This window comes from Phoenix dactylifera, unplaced genomic scaffold, assembly GCF_009389715.1.
Source record: "Phoenix dactylifera cultivar Barhee BC4 unplaced genomic scaffold, palm_55x_up_171113_PBpolish2nd_filt_p 000267F, whole genome shotgun sequence".
NCBI lineage: Eukaryota > Viridiplantae > Streptophyta > Magnoliopsida > Arecales > Arecaceae > Phoenix > Phoenix dactylifera.
The window spans coordinates 1-17,547 of record NW_024067755.1 but is presented as its reverse complement, the minus strand read 5'-3'; the positions used below and the strand labels follow the sequence as shown (position 1 = coordinate 17,547).

Here is a 17,547-nt window from a genome sequence, read left to right as displayed (position 1 = left end):
TGGACAAAGATTAAAACCTTTTCTTGAGAATTTTGCAGATGAAGAGGACTCCTTTCTCTTGGAGGAGCCTTCTTATGACTGAGCATGACGGCCAAGGTATGTGTATATTAGTTAGAATTATTTTTTTTCTTTTATTTCTAGTTTTCTTCTTATTTTGTAGGTCTTCTTTTCTAAAAATCAACAGCTCAAGGTATTCTTCTTCTCTCCAATATTATTTTCTCTATTTTCTCTCATATATAGTTTTCTTGCATCTTTTACATTGAGGACAATGCAATGTTTAAATTGGGGGGAGGGAAATATTTTGCAAAAAAAAAAAACTTGTTTTTGCATTTGATTTATTCTATTACTTTTTTTCTGAGCAAATGCACATGTATTTTCATATTGAGTTTGTGCAACTATTAAGGCAAGGAACACATGCATACTATGACTGATCAGAGACCTATTATTAGATCCCCACACGTGTACTTAATGACAATAGGAAGGCCTCAGGAGTTCATATTTGTTAACTGCATTTTTGTTAGCCTTATCGATAAAAGAAGTATGAGTATCCTTGTTCGTACCATAAGGCTCAGGATTTGGTTTTCACATAAAGATAGAGGTTGAATATCCCGACTAGATTACTTAGGTGCCTTATGATCCGACCTTGGTTGACCTATAGTCACGATGCAGTCACACATATAATAAAAATATTTATATGGTTCAGTCTACCATCTCTTTTCTTGCATAATTATTATTCAAAAAAAAAAATAAAAAAAATACTTATGATGACAAGTCTGGTCTCGTGGCGTAGTCTGGTTCGAGTAATTAAGTCCGAGGGGTGTTTTACCTAATGTCTTGAGCCAACTGGATATGGGGTCATTGACTGAAAGCTCGCTACATGGACCTTACTAGAGCCTAATGGGGTTGGATAGCTGTAGTTGTCATGTGTATTGAAAAAAAAATATATGAAATAAAAATAAGCATGAATGAGTTGGTTAGGCTGAACCTAGTGACATGTGGTAATGGCCGGTTTGACTCCATTGTATTGGACCTCCGTGTACCTGGGTTGTTTAGTTGGGATTGATAACTCTTTTTTTACATGCGAACCATTCTTGACAAATTTAGACAACATGTGATATTCTGAAAATTTGATGGATCAGGTTCTAACAAATTGTAGAAAATACTTGTGAACTTGAGTAGTGCACCTAAAACTCAGGCGGTGCCCTATTGTGGTAGAGGTATTAGTACTCTGAGAAAGTCATACGATTTGATGCACACTACACTTTTATATTTCCTTGCTTTGACAGTTGCCATGCTTGAAAATATATATCAATTAATTACATGTGTATTAGCTTAAGATTTATTTCATATTTTTATTAGAATCTCATGTCATATAATTTATGATGTTTGTGGGTAACATCCCTGAAAACCCTCACGAGACAACACTCGTCCACTAGGGTAACCTAGGGGTTTAACGGCTTGTTGCACGTGCTAAGTGCAATCGTGATTCCTACGAAAGTGAGTGTTTATCTTAATTTTATGCAATTAGTTCTAATAAAACATCAAAGGATCAACCAACACCTTTTGCACTCTCATTTTATTATCTACTCGTTAATTGCTAGAGACTAGCAATAAGCTAATTGGGGGGTGTGATGAGAGCACAAAAGAGTGATCTACACATCACTTAAATTAGTATTATTGCTAACAAATAATTATAGAAGTGCTGTATTAATATTATATTTTTGTGGGGTGCAGGTGATCAGAACCACTTCGTCGCAGCTTCATTTTTCTGCAAGCCTAAGCATCTGCAAGCCGGCATCTATTCCACGTGTCCGCCCGCGTGGAAGAAACGAGCATCCTCCTCTTTCCCCATTTCAAAGGCTTTTGGAGTTCACAATTTATCTGCACCCACCGCTTCATCCACGTGTTCACCCAGCTCCAACGATCAAGCCCAGCTGTTCATCATCCATGGAGCTTCTTCCGCGAGCCATCCACCATGTCTCAGCGCGTCTCAGCCCCGAGCCTAGATTCTTTTCTTCTGCCCAGCTCTCCCGAGATCCCAGCTCCATGATCATGATCCACCCGCGCTTCCCAGCATCTCCATCTCAGTAAAGATCCTTTTCTCCCGCGATTCTCCCGCATCCACTGCTTCCGGATCCGTATCTCATCTAGATCTCAGCCTTCTGCGATCAAATATCCCAAGCTTCCACGTTCCAGCCTCCTCAGATCCCGTCCGCGTGTGATCCAGCACTCGTCTGCGCCCCATCCTTCGATCCAGTCATCCGAATCCCAAGCGCCAGCAGTCCAAGCTTCATCTTCAGCTCTCACGCGCTCCCGGATCTTTCTCCCCACCAGTGCATCTTCCGGATCCACGCATTCATCCAGCCGTTCGAGAGCATCCGTAGCCGTCCATGCGCGTCCAAGCACCATCGATCAACGTCCGCTCCTTCTGCGTCCGCTCCGCGTTCTCAGCTCGTCACCACCGCGTGCGAGAAGGGGGGGAGAAGGCTAGCTGCTATACCTCTTGGCTGGGAGGGGTTTGGGTATCATCCCTCATTCGGAAGAAACAGGGCATCAGGCCTCTGTCATTGAAAAAAAAAAGAAAAAAAAGGGAAACAGGGGAGGCCCTGTTTCCGTAAAGAAAAAAGAAAGAAAGGAAAAGGGGAAAATGAAAGGGGGATTAATGTATGAAATGAGTGGCTGATTTCTTAGGGAGGGAGATGGAGGAACCTTTGATGCATTGCTCTTTGAAGTAAACTCTAAACTTTTGCTTTGAATGACTTATATTTACTGATATGTTCTTGATCCATGCGTAGTTATTTCGTAGATAGCTCTTTAATGGATTATGATTATTGATATATGGATTGCTTTAGTATTTGATTTGTCGTAGACGTAGAAAGCACGATGAATGCTTAGAAATTGAGTTCATATGTTCATGAAACATATACCATGATTAGATCTATCCTACCATTAATCTTTAATCAAGAACCTTAGAGTTTATTTCTTGGATGCAATATTATCAAGGGGGATTCCAGATCCTTACCATTTATCTATTTCATTGAACTTTGTTTAGTTGCATATCATTCTTTATTTTTAATTTCTGAAAATCAAAACATCATCTTAATCCACAAATTTATTGAATTAATTAATCTAAAATTATATTAAATAATCTTCAATATATTACGTTCCCTGAGGATTCGACCTCGGACTCCCGAGATTTTACTACTTGTACGATTCTCCTATACTTGGGAGATTAGTTTCGCGAAAGCAATTTTGCGAGCGCGTCAGGTACTACCCAACTGGGCCCAACCGGACTGGACTGGGCCCAAGTTGGGCCTGCAATGGAACAGGCCCATCGGCCCATCATTCTGCTCACGGCCCACAGTGGCCTTCTTCTTCATCGAGCTCCCCATGAACAGGGGAGACGGGAGAACGGAAGAGGAAGAAGAAGGGGCCGGCTGGGGGGGGGTCAGCCAAGGCGGCCGGGGGCTGTTGCCCGGCCGACGGCCAGCCGACTGCAGTGGCGGCCGGCGGCTTCTGCGGCGACAGACGTCGAGGGAAAACCAAGTGATCTCGGTTTGGGGCCAAAGCAAAGGAAAGGAAATCAAGCATGTTCCGGCTAGATCGAAGAGCAAAAAGGGAAGAGGGCTTACCGGCGGTCGACGGAGGCGGCGGATCTCGACCGCAGGTGGCTCGACCGGAAGCTAGCCGCGGTGACGGCGGTGGGGTTTCCAACGGCCAAACTAGATCGAAAAACAGGGGACTAAGAGAATCAAAGGAGCTAGGCTCCCGGGGTGGCTGAACTTGATTAGAGTGGCGCATGCGGTCATCGGAGAAGAAGGGAGAAGAGGGAGGAGAGGGTCGGTGGTGGAGCAATCACAAAGGAAGAAGAATGGGGGGTTTTTAATAGGCCTCCAATTCGAATGGTGGACCGCCATGATTCTCGCGGCGGCCATGATCAGCGGCCACTCGTGCGGACGCGGAGCGGCCACAAAATGGCCGCGGGGTTGCCGCGGATTGTCCGCGGCGCCTCCGCTCCCGTCGCGCCCGGAGAAGGCGGAGGGGGATCGCGTTTGCGATCCCCTGCTCTGCCCCTTCCAAAAGGTTGGTTGGAACTTGGGTGAGCAGTTGGAACTGGTTCAAAACATGGCATATCAGGGGTGTTTTTCGTACATAGCAACAATGAAAAGACATGAATTCAGCTAGTATCAAGTTTCATGGATGTGTTTTCTGCCCTCCTGCTTGCATTGTAACCCATTAAAATATTGTCAACCACACAATTTTGCAAAGTTCCCCATCTTCTTTGATCATCAGATGGTGCTCAATTTGAACATTAAAGACATCATAGGATTAGACAGATAGAAAGAAATCTGACCTTTTCATTGATTAATTCAAGATCAAATCACTGTACTTCTATACATATTGTTGTTTTGGTAAATGTTGTATACTAATGTTCATATGTACAACTAGCTAGAAAGATAAAGAAATTAAACACAAAATGTAACAACCCAAGACCTCACCCAAAATGGCTAGCCGGAAGGTATTATTTGGGTTTCTTGATCCTGTATAAGTACCCAAGATCTACCCAATGAATAACCGATGTGGGACTAAACACACGCCCGCATGGGTCCTCATATACTCCCCCCGTTCAAGCCCTGACGTTCTCGTCATGCTAAGGGTTCAAATCCATTCGAATATAATCACAAACACCACGATCAGCCCGTGGTCAGCTCCAATAGATCCGTGCTGCAGTGTCCCCTAGTCCACATAGGTTATGGGCCGGGTCCGCTCTGATACCATTTGTAACAACCCAGGACCTCACCCAAAATGGCTAGCCGGAAGGTATTATTTGGGTTCCTTGATCCTGTATAAGTACCCAAGATCTACCCAGCGAATAACCGATGTGGGACTAAACACACGCCCGCATGGGTCCTCACAGTAGGTGAGTCCGGCAACCAATCCCTTTGGACAGAGTAACAGCTGAAAAGGTATGAATTCAGATAGTATCAAGTTTCATGGATGCGTTTTCTGCCCTCCTGCTTGTGAGGTCACCCATTAAACTATTATCTACCAAAGTCATCACGTCTCCATTCACTGCAATAGCCCAGAATGACAGATGCTCAGCTGTAAATTATTTTTTTCAAGAACAATAAATCTTGTTCCAGTGGTCAAACTTGGACCAAAGTTATGTTTGGATGGGGTTGTTACACATTGGGTAAAATGGTGAGAAAGAAACGAAGTGTCCTACTACCCTTACAAGTGATTTACAGCAAGGAAGAGTTATGAAGATCTCAAAAGAATGACAATGCTCTGCTGTGAGAGAGAACACTGCAGACCGAGGGAAGAGTTATGTAGCTGGTCCATAAGAACACCATCTTAGAAGGCAATTGCTAGACTAGTAATTTTGATGCTCTCTATTCAGAACTAGATGATAACAAAAGTGATGTGCCATCTTATAAATAGAACCTATTCATTGATAAGAGGTTTCATGTTTTCTTTTGCCAGCTGCCAGGTTCTCTTCAGGGTAAGAAATCTTTTATGGATTGAATAAATCTATTGTACTTCTCCCTCTTTCATAGCATATATTTTCATGATTTGGGTGCTTACTTTTTTCCAATTCTATTCTTGTTTGGATTTTTTAAATTTATATGGTAGGGTGCTGTAATTTCTACGATATACTTGATGAAGTATGGAACACCTTTTTCTCTATTGAAACGGTACTTGTAAGTTTTACCAACTGTTTTCATATTATATCAGGGTGCAAAATTCATCTTGAAAGTTGTCATCTTTGCGAAATTGTATGACTGGAAAAGGGACCAATAAGACACTTAGGTTGATATTTCATTGGATGGAAAATGCCATGAACTCAGTGGCCACTTTCGCTCTCTTCGTTCTCATTTTTATAGCAATACCTTGCAAATAGAATGCCTACTAATCTGATTAAAACTAAAATAAATATGTAGATTCTTAAAAAGTCAAATTTGAACTTAAGAAAATGAAACAATGTCATTAGCAAGGTTCGCCGTCTCGGTGCCAGACCCCGTACCGGTGCCACACTAGCACAGTGTTGCTACGGTATGATACGAAATTTTTTTGGCATATCGAGTGTCGGTACGCCACCCATACCAGATACTGGTACAGAACTGGTTTGGTACGGTATGCCTCGTACTGCCCGGTTCGGGCCGGTATGGTGTACCATGGTCATCACCATATCAATCCAGCCTATGTTTGGTGGGTTTGGGTTGTATATTTTAGGTGAAAGAATGATTCACCTTCTTTCGCAACATCAACCGTTCATTTTGCGTAAAAGATACAACCCGAACCTATATTTAGTAATGCTATATGAACTAATAATTTCATCAATGTTGCAAACCTAGCTATCACTCTAGATATGAATACCTTACGATTGCAAAGAGAATGTCCGTCCAGCTGGTTATAACATCAAACACCAAACATTGAAAGGTAACACCAAGGTTTTGCTGACAACACATTGCTTCATAGCTTGGAAAATTTGAGCTTGGGCAGCTCATTCATAGATCTGACCATCTAATATGATCTGATTATGGCCTTCCTACTCTCAACTTCTAACTTGTTTCTAAAAGTAAGATGAAAAATTACCAAAACATGAGTATAGTTAATTGCAAACGCATCTATGTATGTGACTCAAGACACAAATCAATCTTTGCTTGGACTTATGCCACTAGGTGAGATCATTCTTAGATGACTTATGTCGCTTTGAGGGACAGCTCATCCTTGTTTCCTTATGTTTAAGTAATGTTATGTAAATTGAAGTTGAATAGAATATTCTATGCTGCCCATTCATAGTGAAAGACTACAAGCTGTGGGACATCATTCTTAGCTACTTGATTGTTTCAAACCCTTTGCTCATTGCATGAAAAGGCTTCTGTTTCTTCTGATTAAGTACTTATTATATTGAGAGCAAGGAGAAAACTTCCATTGACTAAGAATTACAAATTATTGATGCTAATGAGAAAGCTGAAGTAGGTTCAAAAGCCATAAAGTTGACCATCAAAATAATATTATTTAATAATCCAACTCATCCAACCACATCAACAGAATAGACAAACTAGTTGCACGGTTGTGGTCTGTTTCTTATGATATTTTCCCTCGAATTATGTATCATCACATTAGTGTGACGTTCTTAGAAATTTTAGTTAAAACTTTAATTCTGCTTATTTGTGCATCCTCTTTTCTCTTATACAGAAGCTTATTACCGTGGTTTGCTATACCGCCTTGTATCGGCCGATATAGAGTTTACCATATCGCCCGGTACGAAGTGTACTATATGGACCAGGAGAAAACAAGTACAAAACTCAAGTTCGGATTAGGACAAGCCTTATACCACCCCATACCGTGCCGTTTCAATCCGTACTGAGGTGTACGACTTTGTATCAAGGTTTGTATTGATCTGTATCGAGACGTACCAAACGGTATCGAGGTGTGGACCAGGAGAAAACAAGTACAAAACTCAACTTCGGATTAGGACAAGCCCTATACCACCCCATACCGTGCCGTTTCAATCCTTACTGAGGTGTACGACTTTGTATCAAGGTTTGTATTGATCTGTATCGAGACGTACCAAACCGTATCAAGGTGTAGCAAAATAAAAATTCAGAAAAATAAATAGAGGGCAATTTTAATATAAGTTGCGTATCGTACCATACCGACCATACTGAATAATATGGTATCAATGCGATATCTGGAATTGAGATTGAGGACCTTAATTATTATAGTATATTATGTTTAAAAGTGATACTGTAACCAACATTCAAACAAATGAAAGATTTTTCAATAAAGAAATTTCTCCTCCAAGAAGCAATTAATTATTTTAATTGTGTGATAGATAGAGGATGAATTAACTGATTTACATATTGATATTTGATTGAATATTCCAAATTCTATAGAATCCTCTTACTAGCTTGAGAGAATCTTTTTTTTCTTTTCCCAGGTTATGCGATCCTTTCCATATAATCCAATGATTCCAAAGGAAGACCCATGTAATGGTGCCCTTCAAGATAAGGATTGGCATACAATTCTTCAGGTACACTTGTTGTGTAATGTGTTAGTGACCCATCAACATAGGAAAAAGGCATGTCCCATACAATTTGAAGTATCAGTATATTTTATTTCCCATAGTATCCTCTGACCATTATTGAAGAAGAAGATAACTCAAGTTTAATTTCGATTCCAAACCATATATAATGTGGATAAAACCCACTACTTTAACTCAGCCATTGTCTTAAATAGTTTTGTAAATTTTCTAACTTACACTCAATGGCATCTTCCTTTGGACACCATCCCAACCCACAATTCTCTATCTCCAAACATGTCTTCTTTAAACCCTATAAAACTATGCCAAACAAAGGCCCCATGCCACTAATCTTCAAAGCTATCATGTTCTTCATTTTCCTTCGATGCTATGCTTTGAAGTCCTTCATTCAGCTGATATCTGTGAGTTCACAGCAAACCGGTTGTACTGAGGGCTGTTAAACCATTTGGCAAAGTTGGTAAAAATGTTTGAATTAATGAGCCTCTTCATTAGGTTGGGAACTTTGCCGCCATCTTCTAAGCAACTATCGACTATCTGCTGCCGTTTCAGGCTATTCTCAACTGACAGAACAGGCGACTCTGTTTGTGAGAGATGCTGAACTAAAATCTTGTTGGCATTGCTGCTGCTGCGGCTGCTGTTGATGATAAGTTGGTTGAACATGGGTGAACAGTTTGAACTTGTTCAAAACTTGGCATATCAGGGTGTTTTTCGTACATGGTAACACCGAAAAGATATGAATTCAGCTAGTATCAAGTTTCATGGATGTGTTTTCTGCCCTCCTGCTTGCATTGTCGCCTATTAAAATATTGTCAACCAAAAAATTTTCCAAAGTTTCCCCATCTTCTTTTATCAACAGATGGTGCTCAATTTGAACATTAAAGATATCATAGGATTACACAGATAGAAAAAAATCTGACATTTTCATTGATTAATTCAAGATCAAATCACTGTACTTGTATACATATTGTTGTTTTGGTAAATGTTGTATACATAATGTTCATATGTACAACTAGCTAGAAAGATAAAGAAATTAAACACAAAAGAAAGAAACTACATCATAGGCTATCCCTGTGGATAGGAGCTGGACGTGGGCATGTGGTATCTGCAGATGGGGTAGAGATGGCTCTTATCCAGCCACTAGGTGATGCCCCGGCTATGAAAGGAGTGGAAGCATGGCACCATACTCACTTCCGCTCCGGCATCGAACTCCTCCAGGCATATCATGCATTCCTCCTCCCGAACACCTTCTCCTTGACCATACGACGACCGCCCCAAACTCTGGACAACAATAATACCAAGGAAGAGTAAGAAGAGCTAGCATTGCTCTGCTGTGAGAGACAACAATACAAACTAAGGGAAGAGTGACCTAGCTAGTCCATAAGAACACCATCATAGAGGGCAATCTCTAGACTAGTAATTTTGATGCTCTCTATTCAGAACTAGATGATAACAAAAGTGATGTGCCATTTTATAAGTAGAACCTACTTATTGATAAGAGGTTTCAGGATTTCATTTGCCAGCAGCCCTGTTCTCTTCAGGGTAAGAAATCTTTTATGAATTGAATAAATCTATCGTACTTGTCCCTCTTTCATAGCATATATTTTCATGATTTAGGTGCTTACTTTATTCCCATTCTATTCTTGTTTGGATTTTTTAAACTTATATAGCCGGGTCCTTTAATTTCTACAATATACTTGATGAAGAATGTAATACCATTTTCTTTATTGAAACAGTACATGTAAGTTTTATCAACCATTTTCATATTATATCAGGGTGAAAAATTCATCCTGAAAGTTGTCATCCTTGAGAAATTGTATGACTAGACAGAGGACCAATAAGACACTTAGGTTGGCATTTCATTGCAAAGAAAACACCATGAATTCAATTGCCACTTGTGCTCTCTTCAATCTCATTCTTATAGCAATACCTTGCAAATAGAAGGCCCACTAATCTGATTAAAACTAAAAGATATATGTCGATTCCTAAAAAGTCAGATTTGAACCTAAAAAAAGGGAACAATGTCATCAGCAAGATTTGCCATCTCGGAACCAGACCCGGTACCAGTGCTGTTGGAAATTGTATCCTAAATGTCAATTGTCAGCATATTGATGATTGAATTTTGTAAATGAATTGACAAATTAATAAAGTATTATTTGGCATTATTCATCATTTCATCTTCAAATGAACTCTTATATGATGAAGTCCTTAGGACTTGTGTTATAATAAAGGAGGATTTATCTTTGAGTCCTTAAACTTGTTCGCGACCAAATGATATGTTGTTACTAGGACGACAACATTATCGAGATTAGATCGTTGTGTGACATATACGTTGGTTGTCCTCTTAACCAAGAAGTGTGGAGACACTGGTATGCCATACAGGTGAAGTGTAGGAGTACATTTCACTGAACGTGACCAATTCCGGAATGCTCTACTGTCGAGAGATGTTTCGAGTGGATATGGGTATAAGTTTGGCCCTCTGATCTGAGACCGCAACCTGTGACTAGCAAGCAACTCACTGAATTTGGTACTAGACTACCTGAATTTCTAATTCAGTGACGGAAGGTCACTGGGTGCAGTCAAGTACTTGCGTAGTCAGTTGTGAGTTAAGATGGAATTGACCCCTCCTGGAAATAGGAGATAATGTCTTGTGATTAATTTAGCAAAACCTTGGCCAGGGTAATCTCAGTAAGGAGTCACGGAATATCTAAAGTTAATCACATAATGGATGTACTAATTATAGGATTGACAGTGAGCTTTAAGTCATCTTGGCATTAGGAGTCAAAGGGATTGAATTATATAGTAACCATAGTCCAGGGTTTCAGAATATTTGCTTCGCATATATTCGGCCTATCCGGACGTCGGGTACCATTGCTAGATGGTCACATCGATTAGTATAGAAAGACGTTTCTATACTACCGGCTTAGGTTCGAACCTATGAGGTCACACGCATAGAAGTTTCTAGGTTGATCAAATGGCTGATTGATGATTAAGAATCATTCAGGGGTAATTTGGTCAATTCGATTGACAAATTATCCAAAGCAAAAGTTGCATTAAAATAATTATTAAATTATTGGAGGACTAATTAGTAATTAGATTGCTAATGAATTCAATTTGATTGAGTAAATTGGGCTTAGGTTGAGCCAAATTGAATAGGATTCAATTTGGGCTGCATCAGGGTTTGACCTAATTGGATTGGGTTCAACCCAAGTAGATTGAGCTTGACCCAATTGATGGGACTTGACCCAATTGGATTGGGCTTGATCCAAATCAATTAGAAGACCTTATTTGATGAGGATTATGAGTCCAAATAATCAGAATTGGATAAGGAGAAGAATCCCTAAATTTTAGGAACCCATCCTTATCTTCTTGGAGAAGAATGACACCTTAATTTATTTCCAATATTTTCTATGCCTATCCTCTTTATTTTTGGCCAAAAATTGGCGTGAGAAGAGAGGATGCGTGGGGATATAATTTCTATAAAAATGGAGCCAAAGATTTAGATGAATTTTCTAATTTATAGGGATTGCATGGTGCATGAAATAGGGTGGTCTGTGGCTGAACTTTGGACACATGAATTCCTATCTTTTAGGGATCCAAAATGCACGAAATTTGGATATGTTTATCTCCTCTTAGCTGCCAAACCACCAGAATTTTTTGGGAATTTTATCAGCCAAATTAGTTGGCTAAATTAGGTGTGATACGTGGGGGGATCTTTTGGCTATAAAAGACCCCCATGCCTTGGGTTCAAGATATACCATATTTAGAGGTTTCAAAAAAATTCTGAAAAATTTCTTGAGGGCCTCCATCCCTTCTTCTCCTTCTTCCTCACATCCATCCTCCATCTCCTTGAAGAACAATCAAAGGTTGAGTGTTTAGAAGGAGAAAGCTTCAGCCATTGCAGCGTTCCTGCGCGAGCTAGCACTCCCGCGGAAGACAATCTACGTAGGGCTTCGCGTGTACTTCTCGTAGAGGCCATTCGTGTGCATGGCTGTGAAGTCAAGGATCAGATCTATAAGTTTCATCCATCATAAAAGGTATTAATCTAGCATTAATCATTTATTATGGTGTCAAGGTCTAGGTCCGATTCTCCGAGGTTTTACCCTCTTTTGGGGCTCCTCACGGAGATATCTCCAGAATCCATTCGATAGATATTCGGAGATTAATTGGAATAGATTTCTTAAGTTTCAGATCTGATAGTTAATCATGCATAAAAGTTTTAGCATAATTGTTTAAACGATTTCGGCATAATCCTATGTGTTCTTAATGTGCTGATTTCTAGATTTGATCTTGTAAGCATGCATGAATTAAATTGTTTGATTCATTTTTCCGCTGCATTTTTAAAACTTAAAAAGAACTACGTATGGCTTGATCCCCCTTATGAAAGAGATACGTAGGCAACCCGATCAGGTTCAGCCATGGTTTTATAAAAAAAAAAAATCAGCATGCTTAATACCGAAGAACCTAGGATTCACTTTCAGTGGTATCAGAGCAAAGGTCCAAGAGTTGTGACCGATCTCCGGAAACTCTCACGCGTGATCATGTGACGAAGCGTGGCTCTCCGTCTGGAGGCGTATAGAGATGCGTGCTTTGATAGGTATACATGGGTGTCACCTTATTTTTAATAGGACCGAACCCATGTAGGAGTGGAGACTCCCCTTTCAGTGGTATCAGAGCCAGGTTTATGTTTAAACTTTTATGTTTTAATTTTTGCAATTAAATATGAAATCATGAGCATGCTTAGATTAGATCTAAAGTATTTTTTATGATTGATTTAATTGCTGATTATGCATGATTAACTAGATCTGAAATTTTGGATGTATATGATGCATGTTTGTGTTAGGATTAGTAACATGAATAAATCTAAAATTATAATATTGTTTAGATTAGATCTAAATAAAGTTTATGATTCATATGATCTCTGATTTTAATGAACAAATCAGATTAAAAATAAAAGTGAAAAAAAATAAATACATAAGATGTATGTTGTTTGTATTAATTCATGTTGTTATGTATATGTGATGCATGAACATTAAATATAATGACTTAAACATGAATTAAATCTGATTACATGTGATTAATTACAAAAACTCAGATCTAAAAATATGTTTTAAGAACTGAAAGATTGTAATTAATATGTAATTAAAAAGAAATATGCAATGATCAAAACTTTCATAAGTCTAAACTTAATTGAGAATTAAGTGTTATGAAATAGAATTGTAACTCAATTAATTGACATTGCATAATTCTTTGGGCATATGGGTTAGCTTGAATCAAGTTCCTAGGATTGGGTTAGACCTAAGGTTAGAATCATACATGTACAAATAGAATTAATTGATCAAATCTAATTAAGTAGTAACTAGATTAGGTCAAGAAAATTCTAGGTCAATTTACAATAGTTGTAGATGGATCAAGTCCATGTCTTTGATTAGACCAACATGGAACTTGATTTAGGCTCAGAGGTGTAGCCCGAGTCATTTGAGTAATCAAATCGAAATTGATTAACCAGTCGGTGTCTAAGGTAAGTTTGGCAGTTTTGACCGGTGGTTTTTAATTGGGAGCTACTCGCACTGATTCGTCTTTGTCGAGTTAATGGCATATCCCTTCCACCGATCTCACTTACCTGGCCGACATGGTCAATCACATTTTGATTGGATTACTTAATGATTCGAGTTAGCCCATGCCTATAAGAAAAATCAGTTTGACTGATTTAGGTGCCTCCTTAACCGGTTTGAGTCTAATCTGATTTGGTGCAGTCAGTGAAAGAAATTAGACTAACCGGATCTTCTTATCTATCCTAATTAAGAAATCCTTTAAAATTATTAGGTCCTTAAAATGAAATGGTTATGGGGATAACTAGGTCATAGCCTCCCATTAAGTTGGGTGATAATGGGTCCAATATTTTGATAATTATTGGAGGCGCGACACGCCTGGTACTTATCAAGCATTGGAATTGTCATTCAATATATGATGAGTTAAGTGTACCTTCAATAGGCGGTCAGGTGAGCCGAGCCACACTCGGGCTTGGTCGTCTATTAGTTGATTAGACTTAACCCTATCATTTAATGGTTGGACCTGACTAGGGTATTCGGTGGAGGCGCCACACGCCTGCCGAAGAACCTAGGGCAAAATCATCAGTAGAAGTTGTTTGGTGAAGCAATTGGTTAAGAACCTACCAATAGGTGCATATGGGTTAGCCGAGCCACACTCGGGCCTATATGCGATCTATTGGGTTCTAGTGCTCACTAAAAAAATTAAGAGTAATTTTTTGAATTGAAGGTAGAGGCTACCAATTTGTATAAAATAGTGAGAGTACTTTTAGACTAAAGTCCAAGTCTATTGAGTTTAGTCAATTCATATACTAATAGCCAAATTTTTTTTTTATGCAGAAATGGCCACTAATTTGTCACTTCGCTCATTGTTGGACAATGACAAGTTGACTGGTCCAAATTTTAATAATTGGCATAGAAAACTAAAAATAGTGCTAGAGCATAAAAGGATCCTTTATGTGATAACGGATCCAGCACCTGAGCAGCCCGCTGCTAATGCATCAAGATCGGTCAGAGACACTTATCAGAAGTGGCTTAGTAATCGGATCACTGTTCGATGCATCATGTTGAAAGCAATGAGCGATGAGTTTAGTAGGCATTTTGAGAATACGCAGCCGGAAGATATCATTCAAGTGTTGAATGAATCATTCGGTATTCCTGACGACGTTGAGAGGCACAAAACTAGTTGTGCCATCTTCAGCGCCCGAATGAAAGATGGGATCTCGGTAACTGATCATGTACTGTACATGATTGAGTTGATCGAGCGTCTAAGCTCTCTTGGCTTTCCCCTTCATGATCAATTGGGAAAGGATGCCATACTAAACTCATTGCCTGGATTATACCGTCCTTTTCTCACTCATTTTCGTATGACGAAACCTGTAGTGAATTATCACCAATTGTTGGGGTTACTACAGACGTTTGAGAATGATCACCAACTTCTTAAGAAGACGGTGAACTTTGTGGGAGGTTCATCCAAGGGTCGCCCCTTTAAGAAAGGGAAAAAGAAAAATAAAATCCAAAAGAAACAAGTGCACCATGCTCAGCCTAGTCAGAAAAAGAATAAAAAGGCTGATCAGAGCAAGGTGGAGTGCTTCTTCTGCAAGAAGCAAGGACATTGGAAGAGGAACTGTCCTCTTTACATTACATCCCTCGATCCGAACCGGCCTAAAAAAAGTGGGCAATCAGTTGCCAATCAAGGTACTTATATGATAACACCTTGCAATTTTTCTATTTGTGATAATTCGACCTGGGTATTGGATACCGGTAGTCCTTTTAATATTTGCAATTCGTTGCAGGAGCTACAAGTCAGTGAGAGGTTTGAAGAAGGAGAAAGGTTCCTGAATGTTGGAGATGGAAGATCAGTTCCAGTTCTAGCTTTAGGAATTCTTAAATTTGAATTCAGCTCTCATGTAAATGTCCTTAGTGATTGTCACTATTGTCCAAGTTTTTTATTGAATGTCATTTCTGTAGGCCTTTTGGCCAAAAATGGTTATGAAATATCAATAAAAAAGGATTATTGCAATATCATTTGGAATGGTGCTGCTGTAATGAATGGAACTCTGAGTAATGGCATTTACATTTTGTCACAGCCTGTTCATGTAATGTACTAGTCCAATAAGCGCCCTAGAATAGATAATGTCACGAATGTCTACCTTTGGCATCATAAGCTAGGACATATTAACAAGAACAGGATGAACAGGTTAAGTAAAGAGAGAATCCTCGATGTTAATGACTGTGAATCATTGACAACCTGTGAATCATGCCTTCTTGGTAAAATGACCAAATCACCTTTTACCGAAAAAGGTGAACGAGCCAGTGACTTATTGACCCTTGTACATTCTGATGTATGTGGGCCAATGAACACAAATGCTAGAGGTGGGTATTCATATTTCATTACGTTTACAGACGACCTTTCTAGGTATGGTTATGTCTATTTAATGAGACATAAATCTAAATCATTTGAAATGTTCAAATTATATCGTAATGAAGTAGAAAAATAAACTGGAAAGAGTATTAAAACTCTTCGATCAGATCGAGGAGGTGAATACCTCACCAGTGAGTTTTTGACATATCTAGGAGAAAATGGGATTCTCTCTCAATGGACTCCTCCTGGTACACCATAGTATAACGGTGTATCAGAAAGGAGAAATCGAACTCTATTAGACATGGTTCGATCCATGATGGGGTTTGCTGATCTGCCCATATTCTTTTGGGGATATGCTCTTGAGTCAGCCTGCTACATTCTAAATAAGGTTTCAAGTAAGTCTGTCAATAAAACACCACATGAGATGTGGACTGGACGTAAGCCGATGCTCTCTCACCTTAGGGTTTGGGGGTGTCCAGCGTACATCAAACGTTTGAAGACAGACAAACTTGAACCCAAGTCTGACAAATGTTTCTTTGTTGGTTATCCTAAAGAAACTAAAGGATATTACTTCTACTTTGCTGAAGAACAAAAGTTGTTCGTAAGCAATAGAGCTGTTTTTCTGGAGAAAGAATTCCTTAGTGAAGGAACTAAAAGCTCTAATGTTGAGCTTAGGGAAGTTCAACATGTAGAAGACCCGATACCATCTACTGAATCAATTGAGTTGGATTTGATTAGATCAGATCCAGAACCCATCTTAGATGCACCATTAAGGCGATCAGGTAGAGTACCACGTCAGCCGGATAGATATTACGATTTCTTGGTCCGGAACGGGGATCCTATCGAATTTGATGAAAACGATGAGGATCCGATCACATATATGGATGCAATGCAGAGGTATGACTCTGATAAATGGCTTGGAGCCATGCAATCCGAAATGGAATCCATGAAGGTCAATGATGTATGGACATTAGTTGACCCATCCGAAGGGATTAAACCCATAGGGTGTAAGTGGATTTTCAAAAAGAAACGGGGCGCAGACGGAAAGGTAGAGACCTATAAAAGCCCATCTGGTTGCCAAGGGATATCGTCAACGTTATGGTATTGACTATGACGAGATGTTTTCTCCTGTGGCAATGCTCAAATCCATTCGGATTATGCTTGCGATAGCAGCACACTTAGATTATGAGATCTGGCAGATGGATGTTAAAATCGCTTTTCTAAATGGAGATTTAGAAGAGGAGGTGTATATGATGCAACCTGAAGGTTTTATATCTGCAGATGAGTTAAGGTGTGCAAGCTTCAAAAATCCATTTATGGATTAAAGCAAGTTTCATGGAGTTGGAACATACGATTTGATAAGGTGATCAAATCATATGGCTTCATTAAGAATGAAGAGGAACCTTGCATTTATAAATGGGTAAATAGTTCAGTTATTATATTTCTTATTTTGTATGTGGATGACATTCTTTTAATCGGGAATGACATTCCTGCATTACAAGAAATAAAGGTTTGGCTATCATCTCAATTTGCCATGAAGGATTTGGGAGAAGCATCTTACATCCTAGGGATGAAGATCTATAGAG

At 39.4% G+C, this 17,547-nt stretch overlaps 1 long non-coding RNA gene across 1 annotated transcript; it reads left to right on the top strand.

Moving 5' to 3' along the window:
• The first annotated feature begins 4,854 nt into the window (after nucleotides 1-4,854).
• Nucleotides 4,855-8,880, top strand: LOC120105361. Its single transcript, XR_005507732.1, has 2 exons — nucleotides 4,855-8,041; nucleotides 8,600-8,880. It is a non-coding gene; the product is annotated as an uncharacterized LOC120105361 (long non-coding RNA).
• The last annotated feature ends 8,667 nt before the right edge of the window (nucleotides 8,881-17,547 follow it).